Below are 12059 nucleotides of genomic sequence, written 5' to 3'. Positions count from 1 at the left end.
ATAAAACGTATCAAGGTCACAGAATGATGAGAAAGTACCAGCAGTGTTCTTCTTGCCCCAACACTCTTCCTGGCACCGTGCAGCACTCATTATGGCTTTCCCGAGCAGCTTTCTGCACATGAAAGGGGCAGCGCTCAATTCCTCTTCTTTTGTTTGGTGGGTTCCTTTGAGGCACACGTTTGCTGCTGCAGCAAACACAAGATTCAAGCTAATGCACAACCTTCTTTGAATGTTGAGGGTGTAGGTGCTTTCTGCAGGCCCAGCTCTCGCTCAGGGCTGGGCTCCAATGAGGTTTTGTACCCAGAAGCCTTCTCATTCCTCTCATTACACTTCTCCTATCTTTCTGCAACATTTTCTTTCTACCTACTAACCTTCATCTATACTATCCCAGCCCACTGGTTCCCCATTCTGTTTGCAGTTTCTGGAGCATGTAATCTATTTTCTTCATATATTTTTTTTCATAAAAGTTACATTTTTACTTGAACAGTCATGATGAAATGCAACTTTAAAAGATGTTGAGATACTCCAAGACCCCAAGGCCCTACGTTGTAGTTTCATCCCCCTCCTGTCATTCACCCATCCCAGAGCCCACAGTATTTTTTCTTGAAGAACTAAAGATGCATGAACCCACGACTCTTCAGGAGAACACAGATTGAATGCAGCACTTGTATACCACAGTACCAGTTCTTCCCTCAGACTGCAGTGATGAGGTTCATGTGCCCTACTGCAGGTGTATAAACCTTGGAGAGGTAGACAGTAAAGCAAAACAAAATTCAACATCTAAGCAAAACCTTTCAGCTGACCCAAAAAAATATTTTTTTTCATGATCTTCCCTCAATAAATGTTTTAATTATACATTTCTACTGAGAATAAAGTTCAGTGTTGACAAGTCCAGTACAGCTTTTTCCTCTGTACAGATCCAGTCAGCACTGCTAGAAATGCATTGTCAGAACCATTTGCTTAGAATGAAGAGGGAGGACATGCCTATTCTGGTTTTACTTTTCATTCTATTTTGATTATTTTTAAGAGCTCTCTAACTTTTCCTAGAGCGGTACCAAGGCTCATCAATACACATCTATCTAAAACTGAAACCCTAGCAAGCAAGAATTGATGGACAAGCAGCCAGCAAAATTTCTAGTTCCCTTCTGATAAAATTCCATCTTTCAACAGCTTTTTTAAGAGTTAGCTTTGCACTGGAGAGGTGACAAGGAACATTCCCTGCTGTACTGTCAAACAAAAACACTTAACTAGCAAGATGGCTAATTTTAACTCAGTTTCATGTAAAACTGAAAGAAGCATGCCTTTTTTTTTTTTTCTTTTTGCTTTCTGTTTTTTTTTTTTTTTTGTTAGAAGCAATCAGCATTGTCCTGCAGCTCTGTACTAGACATTATACTCAGCAACACCCTCTCAAGGTATTGTAGACACCTAGCTGTATTTAACAGAAACCAGTTTAGCCACAGCATAGACAAATTCTGCCCTGGAAGTCAGACGTATTAATTAACACACAAAGGGATGAAGGAACAATGAGACAAGCCTGATGAGAAACTTCCAAGTGATACTGTCAGGACAAGAACTTGTCTCAGCATGATCTTAGCACGAGAAACAACCAAAGAGAGAAAACTCCCCACAGAGCACAAACAGGTTTGGTATAGCCAAAGCTTTCAGCATGACAGAGAGGAGCAAAGCAGAGCAGGACTTTGCCCTGCCTGGAGGAGATGTGAACTTCTGCTCATTAATAAAAGGAGGATGACTGACAACTGATGAAATCAATTTCCTTTATCACAGCTGGTGGTCTCACAATTAGCAAAGCTTAGGGTAATTACAGGACTTAAATTTCTTCCCTCCTAGGTTTTGTGGGTTTGTTTAGGTATTACTTTACATTACTGTATTACTCCGTCACTTTTCTGGCTGAAATGACTTTTCAGGCTGTGCTCTGAGGTCTCCATCCTGCAAGCTGATCTGTGCAGTCAGACCCGAGGAGTGTGCACACAGGTGAGGGGCTGCACTGGGGACGGGGCTCCCCAGGGTGAGGGTGTTCATGGTGGCACAGGAGAGCAGAGAAAGCTGGCTGCAGTCTGGAAAAGCGAGTGCCACCTAAAAGAAGCTATTAATCCTTGAATTCACAAAGGCGAGAGGAAATTTTTGATTGATAAACAGAATTGGAAAGGGATTGCTTTTAACACTCCTGACTTCCGAGAGTACAGTGCAGCACTGCACAAAATCAGCAGCAGCTCTAAAAGAGGTAAGAATGTCTGCCCTGAGGAAGCCTTTTACAAGATTTGAGACTACCCAAACTACTGTTCAAGGGTCACCATGCAAAAAAAAACCCAAAAACCAAAACACTAAGTTGATCTTGATTCATCTTTTTTAGAAAGACAAAAGGATAAACAGGTGATGTGTCACCCTGGATAATTCATGTGTTTCAACTCTTTGGAAGAGTATGTAACATTATTTGTACTGTTTGCATAGGTGATATGTACTTAGAGCATCCAGATTGCCTTGGAGGCTTGTTCTGCTGTGCCCACATGCCATAGAAGCCAGTGCCCCTCCCCACCACACCATGTAGGAGTTTCTAGTCAAAATAAACACAACAGAGAAAAGGTATTAAAAGAAGCTGCCAGTATGGAGTTGAAATGTCCTTGTTTGCAGCAAGGCATCAGCTCAGCAGCAGGAGACATGCCGAGATCAACTCCACCCAGACAAGCACCCTTGCTCAGCTCCACCAGCAGCCCTTCCCAGGTCTCAAGAGACTACTGAGGATGGGAAGACAGGTCTTTTCTTCAAAACTCAACAGTCTTTTTTCTTGCCTTTTGAAAGATGCATTGGAAGGACTGTCCATTTCTATCCAACAACACAGTATTTAAGGCTCAGTGCTTGTTTGTGGGAAGTGGAGGAGAGCAGGAGGAAAAGGAAAGGAAGATCTGCCTTACCTTCAACATATTCTTTTCATGCCACTGTCAATCTGCACAAATGGAGATGTGGGTGAGCCTAACTTACTAGGCAGGTAGTTTGGATGTGCCCACGTTAGGTGATGCAATGTCCAAACACCTGTGTTCTCTCATGATGCCTATCTACAAGAAACGCCAGAAGGAGGATCCAGGAAAATATAGGGCAGTCAATCTGACCTCAGTGCCAGAGAAGGTTAAGGAGCAAATCATCTTGAGTGCCATCATGCACCATATACAGGACAACCAAACAATCAAGCCCAGTCAGCATGGATTCATGAAAGACAGGTCCTGCTTGATGAACCTGATCTCCTTCTATGATGAGGTGACCTGTTTAGTACATGAGGTACATGCTATGGATGTTGTCTACCTGGACTTCAGTACAGTCTTTGACACTATTTCCCACAACATTCTCATGAAAAAAATGGCTGCGCACTGCTTGGACAGGTATACACTTTGCTGGGTAAAACACTCAATGGATGGCCAGGCTCAAGGAGTGGTGGTGAATGGAGCTAAATCCAGTTGGCAGCCAGTCACAAGTGGTGTTCTCCAGAGTTCAGAATTTGGGCCACTTCTGTTTATCATCTTTATCAGTTATCTTGATGAGGAGATAGAGTGCACCGTCAGTAAGTCTGTAGTTGACACCAAGTTGGGCAGGAGTGTTGATCTGCTTGAGGGTAGGAAGGCTCTTCAGAGGGACCTGGACAAGCTGGATTGATGAGCTGAGGCCAGTTGTATGATGTTCAATAAGGCCAAGTGTCAGGCCCTGCACCTGGGCTACAACAACCCCAGGCAATGCTACAGGCTTGGGGATGAGTGGCTGGAAAGCTGCCTGGCAGTAAAAGGACCTGGGGGTGTTGGTCAACAGCTGGCTGAATATGAACCAGCAGTGTGGCCAGGGAGGCCAATGACATCCTGGCCTGTATCATCACTATTGTGGTAAGCAGGAGTAGGGAGGTGATTGTCCACCTGTACTCAGCACTGGTGAGGCCACACCTTGAATACTGTGTTCAGTTTTGGGCTTCTCACCACAAGAAGGATGTTGAGGTGCTGGCGCAGGTCCAGAGAAGGGCAATGGAAGGTGGTGAAGGATCTAGAGCACAAGTCTTCTGAGGAGCGGCTGAAGGGCCTGGGCTTGTTTATTCTGTAGAAAAGGAGGCTGAGGGGAGACCTGAAGGGACATTGTAGTGAGGTGCGTGCAGGTCTATTCTCCAAAGTAACAAGTGATAGGACAAGGGAAATGACCCCAAGTTGCACCAGGGGAGGTATAGGATTAAATATCAGAAAAAAAATTTCTTCACTGGGAGGGTTATCAAGCCCTGGAACAGGCTGCCCAGGGAAGTGGTTGAATCATCATCCCTGGATGTGTTGAAAAGTTGTGTAGTTACGGTGCTTAGGGACATGGTTTAGCAGTGGACTTGGTAGAGTTAGGTGAATGGTTTGGCTTGATGATCTTAAAGGTCTTTTCTAACCTAAACAACTCTATGATTCTATTCTGTGACTCCACACCATAGCCCTTCTGGTTTCTTGTCCCCACAAGAAATATTGGGTATAAAGAACTTCATTGTTCCACAGTGTTTTGTGAATAAAAATGCAGGGGATATAAGATGCTCAGACCCATATTAAGGGAATCATCCCTCTGTCCTGCAAGCATTATTTTAGCAAAAAGTGCCTGACTGTCACTAATTTTAAGATGGGCTTTTTTAAAGTGCCAGAGTGTGTAAACAAATACATTTTAGCAGAAAACTCGGCATACACTGTCTTTTTGAAAGGACATATCCTTCTCTGTGTTGAGCTTTTAAAACTTCCTTAAAAAACAACCTGCCCTTGATCACCACCATCCACAGACTCTTACCCAGAGTCTCCTCCGCATGCCTAACTAATCAAGGTGTTGTGTTATGATCACCATAGTGACTGCAGTCCAACAGCTGCATGGACATTTCATCTTCTGCTGCTTTTAAAATGCTTTCTTTTTGCCAAAGAAAACTTCTCTCAGTTATTTATTTTTCTTTTTACTACACACTGTTCACTTCACTTACAAAATAAACACTTAGGAAAAAAAAATCAGCAGAAACTGCCTTGGTTCTAACCACATATTTTGTTAATTGCTTTTATTCTCCTCTCAAGTAATTTTAAAGCTTTCTGAGGCTGTACATTAAAAGGTTTACATTCTATTTTGCCGACAAACTGATGAGTGTGCACTACTGCGTAGGGTCACCACGGATGGCCAGAAGCTACCTCCAGCCCCCAGGGGCAGAGGCAGCTGCCCAGTCCTACCCAGCCTCATTATGGGGAGATGCCAACCCCATCCTCACCCTGCACTTAAATCTAGCCATAGCCCTTTGTCATCTTCCATTGGCCATTCCCCTTTGTCATCTTCCGTTTGCCTGCTCACTCTCCCACCAATGCTTTCGCCATTCAGCTCTATCAATCCCAGGGACTTCCCATGGACCTTTACAACTGTTGCCCCTTCTCCTGTCTTTTGAGGAGGTGAGGTGACAAGACAGTAGGGAATATGACTAAACATGCCTTTTTGCTCCTGCCCTAAAAGAAGGAAGGCTGTGCACAGTGAAGCACCTGCCTGGTGTGTGAGGCCCCCAGGCAGGGTTTTGGGGATGCCAAAGCGAGTGCAGCAGTGGAAGACCACGATCCCCTGTTGGTGACACAGCCACAGGGTCTATGAACTCTGAAGTTGTACAGGCAGGGAAAATAAAGCACTGTACAGGTTTTAAGCATACATAGCTGAGCTCTGCTAACACAATTCATTTCACTGCTACTCATTGCACAGACAACAAGCAGTCTTTAATAAGCTAAGCTGCATGCTTCCTTTCTTTTCCAAAAGGAGGTAAGGGCATAGTTGTCCTTTTAGCAGCCTGCAAGGTGTGAGGATGCACCTTCTCTGCAACTTTTCAAAGCACTTGCCCCTGAGACGCTTTCCCACCCTTGCCTGCACTCAAGCATGTCTCAGGTAGTCTGGTCCAGAGCTGTTCAGGCTGAGAATTATTAGGGCTTAAAATGAAAGCTTCAAACCACTTCTTAACAATTTTTCTTTAATTATCAACCATAGTGAACAACGCTAATGTGAAAAGTACATATGTTTAACATGAGGAAGAAGGAAAACACCTTCAGACGCAGTCAGCTTCCTGTCTTATGCTTTTGAAATCTAGCTGATGGCTCAAAGAATGGATCTCAAATATGTATATATATAATCTCCACAGCTAAAAGTCATCTATTTTAAAAGACAAATGCTTGCTCACAGGAAGAACATTGTACTCAAGCATTCGGTCTTTGTGATCCATATGGGTTTCATCAATTTGTTTGCCAGGAATTTAGGAAAAACAAACTTTATTCATGTTCCTTAGAGAAATGAATTCTGTCCGTGGTCTGTGCAAAAAGAAATACAGCTTGGGAACAGCATTGGAACTGGAAGGTCAGAGAGCCAAAATAATTGATCCACTTAATATGTGGAATGAGTGACTTGCAATGGCATCTTCATCAGCACTAGGAGTACACAGTTTCAGCTTTGAAAGTGATTTCACGTCACATCCCATAACGGGCTCCCAAACACGATGTGGTTTCACAAGCACCCCTGGAACCAGGCACTCCCATTGCTCTGAGAACAGCACTAGCCCCAGATCCCAAGTTCCCTTTTCTGTTCTTCCTTTGGCCTGAATATCACTGAAATCCTCTTTCCTGGATGGTCCCTCAGTTGTGACAGAGATTGGACATGCACTTCCTACATTGGGCAGGGGATGGGAATGGGGAACCACTCTCCAAGCACAGATCCAATCCCCCATATTTTATCATCCTGGTCATTGCACAAGCACCATGTCCCTTCTCTCCTGATCCCCTGAGTCCTGGTCTCAGGACTCCTGCTGTCTTCACGTCTACACATGGACAAGCTTCAAAAGACTTGAGGCCCTTCCACCTCCCTAGCCTTGTTTTGCAGCATCACACAAGGACTTTTTTCTGAAGACATGGTAGAAATCACTGAGTTTCCCTGGCATCTGGGTTTTCTACTTCCCAGACTGGAATTATTTAAGAAAGGTTGTCCCTCTTATACGCTTGAATGAATGGAAAATCTAAGAGCTCGTCACTGTGATAAGAGGAGGAAGGCTACCAAATGCTAAAGGAGTCCCCGACTGAGCAGAAGGAAGCTGCCATGACCAAACAGTGCATGAGTTCATGTCCTGTCTGTCCATCCTTTCATGACACAGATCTACTCCAGGAGGTGCAAACGGCTAGTTCTTTCAAACACAGACACCTACTGCTACCTAAAGCATGCCTGGGATGCCTATGTGTCATTCTGAAACTCTGAGTGTCTTTGAAGGATTTATTTCCAGTAAAAACTGGTTTTTTTTAAGCTCGTTAACTTTTCTGTTTCTTGCAATATTCATAGAGAGAAGAAAAAAAAAAAATTGTCTCATTTGATGTTACATGATTAAACGGAAAGGAGAAAAAAAAAAAAACACACACACACAAAAAAACCCCTTCATATTAGAATATGAACCTTTTCCACTATCTGAGACTTCCAACTTAAAGATGGGGTGTACCATCCACATTTAGTAGTGGACTTAGTAGAGTTAGGTTAATGGTTGGACTTGATGATCTTAAAGGTCTTTTCCAACCTAAATGATTCCGTGATTCTATTAATAGAATTAGGCTAGAAGACCAACCTTTTGGGAGCTAAAGTGAGATGAAATGAGATTACTCTCTACCACACCTTGGTATTACAGTTTGTGTATAAATAATTTAGTTGTATAACCCTAGGTTTGGTTTTCCAAGGTTGATGAAAAACATGTGGACCTCTACATAATTTATCAGTATTTTGTTTTCTGTATCAGATAAGAACAGGAGGTTTCTGGAAGATGTATTAACATACATTGCAAATGCAAACAGAGGCATTTATCTCCAACGACACCTACTTTAAAAGTACAGTCTAATGCAGGAAATATATACTCTGATTCATTCTTAAAGCAAATAATTATGCAGATTAATCTCTATAGTGCCCAAATTTAAGTAGCCAGACTAAAACTAATGCATTACAAATCTTTATGGTTGTCACATTATAATATGGTATCTCATCAGCTTCTAAAAGAATTTGTATTATTGTTCTGTGAGTTCTTTACATTGAATTAACGTTGCATTAGGACCCGTTCAGTAAGTCAAATGGCATTACTCACTCCTATAGCATTCTTGGCAAGCCTCAAAAAACATTTTTAATACGTAGGAACTATGATACAGAGCCAGACAGTGATCTGATTTTTAAAACAGGACTAGGTACCTTATTTCAAAATTGCAACAGAGGAAAAAAAATGTATTTAAATGTCATTAGGTTCTTCGGCCTAAAAGCACCTACTTTTGGTAAACGTTTCTATGTACCTCTGCACCTTGAGCAGAGTACAGTAATTTAGTCTTTTCTTCATGTGTTACTGTGAAAAATAACTTGTGAAACCACGATTATTCTTCAAACGATGCTGAGATAAACATCTGTAGCTGATCTTTCTTAGAAAATGAACCTGATCTATTTTAAGGGTGCGTGTGGGACCTGCACAGTCGGGTGCTGGCAGGGGAGGGGGGGGCTGTCCCCTTCTGTACATAGCTGGAAAGGCCCCAGCAGTGTTTTCTCCGTCCCTTTCTCAGAGCAGTGCAAAGACCAAATCACATGAGCAAATCCATGGTTACCCCTGTTTAGCATTCAGACAATGACACTTGGCTTGCCTTTCTCATGGCAACAACCACCCCAAATGCATTCAGCTCCTTGGCTGTCCATCTCTGTACAAGTCTTCAGGTGGCTCCTGGATACATGCTAAGAAAGTGAAAAATCCTGTGTGCTATGGGTTAATTTTTATGCCAATGGTGATTGTAGCTGTTTACTTCTTAAACAAATGCCTGATATAAACTGCAACTGGCTGGGTGCACAGCCAAAAACAGACCACAGGAAATCTCTTTGACAGCCAGGAAGGCAGAATTGTTAACATGGGTCTGCATTACAGGAAATAAATAAAAAAAAAAAACATTTTTAAAAAAAATGTTGCGAGATCTCAAGAAGAAAAGTTGATGCTACAAAAAAAACCACAAATGGCTGGTTTCTAAGAAGAGACATCTATTAATAGCACAGGCATAAATAACTCTTTCCATTTTATCTGAAGGATTATTGTGGCTTTTCACCCCATTTTTTTCTCAGCGGAAGTAAAGACGACTGCAATATCAAGCAAATAAACCAGCCTAATATAAAATTCTTGCCAGAGATAAGAAAGCACACTAGGTGATTTATTGCTCTATTTTTATATTTTGTTTCTGCTCTCCTTTGATCTGTGTTTACACAGGTATTAAATTGACAGCTTAGGGTCACAATGCATACCACGATATCGAAAGCCCATGGTGGATAAGGGAGTATCAAGCTGTTCATTTAGAGAGGGTTACGAGTTTCGGTTAATGCTGTTCTCTGGGGTCTAGATCCATCCATAAAGATAAAATGTTTGCTGGGTCTTTAAAAAATTAGCAGATAGAGAAACTGTGTGTACTTCTGTTTTTTAAGGTACAAACATCTGCAGGAGACACTGGGGTTGATTCTCCTTCCAGCTACGGTGGTGTAACAAGAGTTGCTTCACAGACGGCAGAGGAATTTCAGCAGTAAATGAAAAAAGAATAAGGCTCATTGTGCTTTTAATTTTGTTTCATGTAGGCAAGAGGGGAGAAAATTGATTTTAGTCCCAGCCTTTTTTTTCTCATACATGTCACTGATGCATTTTCAACCCTTGGAGAATTGGTGAATGTGGGAATACAGGCTCTAATACAAAACACTTGGCCTGTTTTCAGTTCCTAACACATACTCGAGAGTTCATGTTATGGTTATCAGAAAGAATCTATGAAAAATGAAGCTGCACACAACTGCAGACCATCAGCATGGCTTAACCCCATCAGGCGGGGATGAAGCAGGAAGTGCTTTGTGACACTGACTGGCAGAAATACAAACTGATGAAGAAAACACGCGGCAGGAAAGAGGGACTTAGACGGTGAGTTAGAGCCGAGGACATTAACTACGACTATACTCTGCCAGGGCCAAGACCAGATGAGCCTGACATACTTGTTAAAGGTTTCATCAAAAGGATTAGTTCCAGCAGCTTTTTTTAACCTTTCCTACAACACAATTTACCCAAAGGTGGCTGAGGGCAACAGGGGCTGCCCTGTGAGATAACATTTTTAATTGTACAAATGCCATTCTTGATGTCATAATCCCGAGGTTAATGCAGTTGCAGGTCTCCAATAGATGTGTTGTAGGCTGCCCGTCACATGGAGTGGTGGCCATGTAGACAGCTAAAATGGCCTCAGTTCTCTGATGAATGAAGCAGCTGCCCTGGGCATTTTCCTACATGTTACACACATATTTTGCACTCTATTAAACATTCTTAGCCTCTACATAAAGCAAACAAACAAACAAAAAAAAATCATAGAATGCATTACCAAGGATCAACAGCCACGCATAGCCACTGCCTAATGGAATAGCTCAGGGACAGAGCATGGTGGCCTGTGAACAAAGGAAAGGAAAAGGGGAGGAGCCCAGAAGACATTTGGGTACCACCACGCTAAATCTTTTGCCTTGTTGCACTTTGGTAGCACTGATTAACAGGAAATATGTTTTAAAAAGAGAACCTTGACATCTTCTGTTAAATTCAAATACACCTGCTGGATTTTAGTGGAGGACATATTTCCCACATGGGCACAACTTGTCAATGAGTTTGTAAATTATGTATTCTCTTCTTCCTTAAGAAAAAAAACATTTCTTAGAAGAGATGTTCATGTCACACAGTTCAAAGAGTAGAGATTTATTCCCTTTCAAAAAGACCAAATGGTTTTGCTCCACATGCTAAGCTGACACCTATACCACCAGTTTCCAAAAACAAACGCATGCCTCACTGATATGACTCCAGCATGTGAAGACTGCAGTTCAGTTAAGTAAATGAACTGAATCTGGGCAAGTTTTGTGAACCACACTTCCAAAATATGCAGCATGGGACAGTATTTCAGAGACACTCACGTGGGAATGGACACAGGCGAAAAGCAGCAGGCAAGGACACTGGGAAGGAGGAGAGCAGTTTTATGAAGACGAATTCCAGTTGTGGGCATCAGAATTTTAGTTGGGTGTTGCTAGGAGGTGCATCAAGTTGAGCCACTCTCTTACAGGCTTTAGAAAAGCTGTGGAAAATCAACAACTGGTCCTGTTTGGTATGTCATCTGTGTTGCCTACACGAGGTAAGTTGCTTCTCTTAGGTGCAGCAATTGTGATGCAGTGTCTTCTGCCCTCAGACCCTGGTTATCAGAGGTAACTCCATGCATCCCAAGTCTGAAAGGTATCTCACCATGGATCCACATTTCTCTGTTAATGGCCACAATCTGGTATCATGTATCTGAGGGAGGAGTTAAGAGATCACGGGAGTGATGCTTTGACTACAAAGGATACAGTTTAAATTTTGGACTTCCAGTTACTAAAACCTCTCTTGAAACTTTTCAGTTCTCTGTATCAGTTGGACCTGACAGTCTTAGGCCTTGCCCAAACTGCAAGAAGTACACGGTACAGAATAAATCTCATACAAATATGACAGCACAGTTATTAGGGCTGAATGGCCACATAAATCCTATCCTGAACTGCTCTTCATCACTACACCTTGCAGCAGTTGTCAAGAAAAACTGTGTGCTTGCAGAAGATATGTTAAAGGAGGGTTACTTTCCTAAATACTGGGTAAGATGGGAATAGGAAGGGAAGAGTCATACAAAGAAGAGAGTACTTAGTGTGGTGGAGCCAAGTTACCCAACAAGAAAACCGATATAATTGGGAGGAGAAGGGGTTATTTAAAATAGGAATTGGGGAAAAGCTAACAGGTGCTGGGGAGCACTCAGGTCAGATAAAGACATCTGCTAGAGATGTCAAGAGCACAAAGGTAACTCTGTGTCTGAGAATAGAGGGTAGGATAAAAATGACAACTGAACAGGAAATGTGAAAGACTGGGGCTGTAGAGGTACATCCCAGCAAAGAAACAGGGTGTCAGATGGCAGAGTAAAATACAAACAGACACACAAAAACTGTGAATACAGACACTTGTGAGGAGCCTG

This window comes from Merops nubicus, unplaced genomic scaffold (genome assembly GCF_000691845.1).
Source record: "Merops nubicus isolate BGI_N331 unplaced genomic scaffold, ASM69184v1 scaffold23103, whole genome shotgun sequence".
Classification (NCBI taxonomy): domain Eukaryota; kingdom Metazoa; phylum Chordata; class Aves; order Coraciiformes; family Meropidae; genus Merops; species Merops nubicus.
This window is presented reverse-complemented; position numbering follows the sequence as displayed.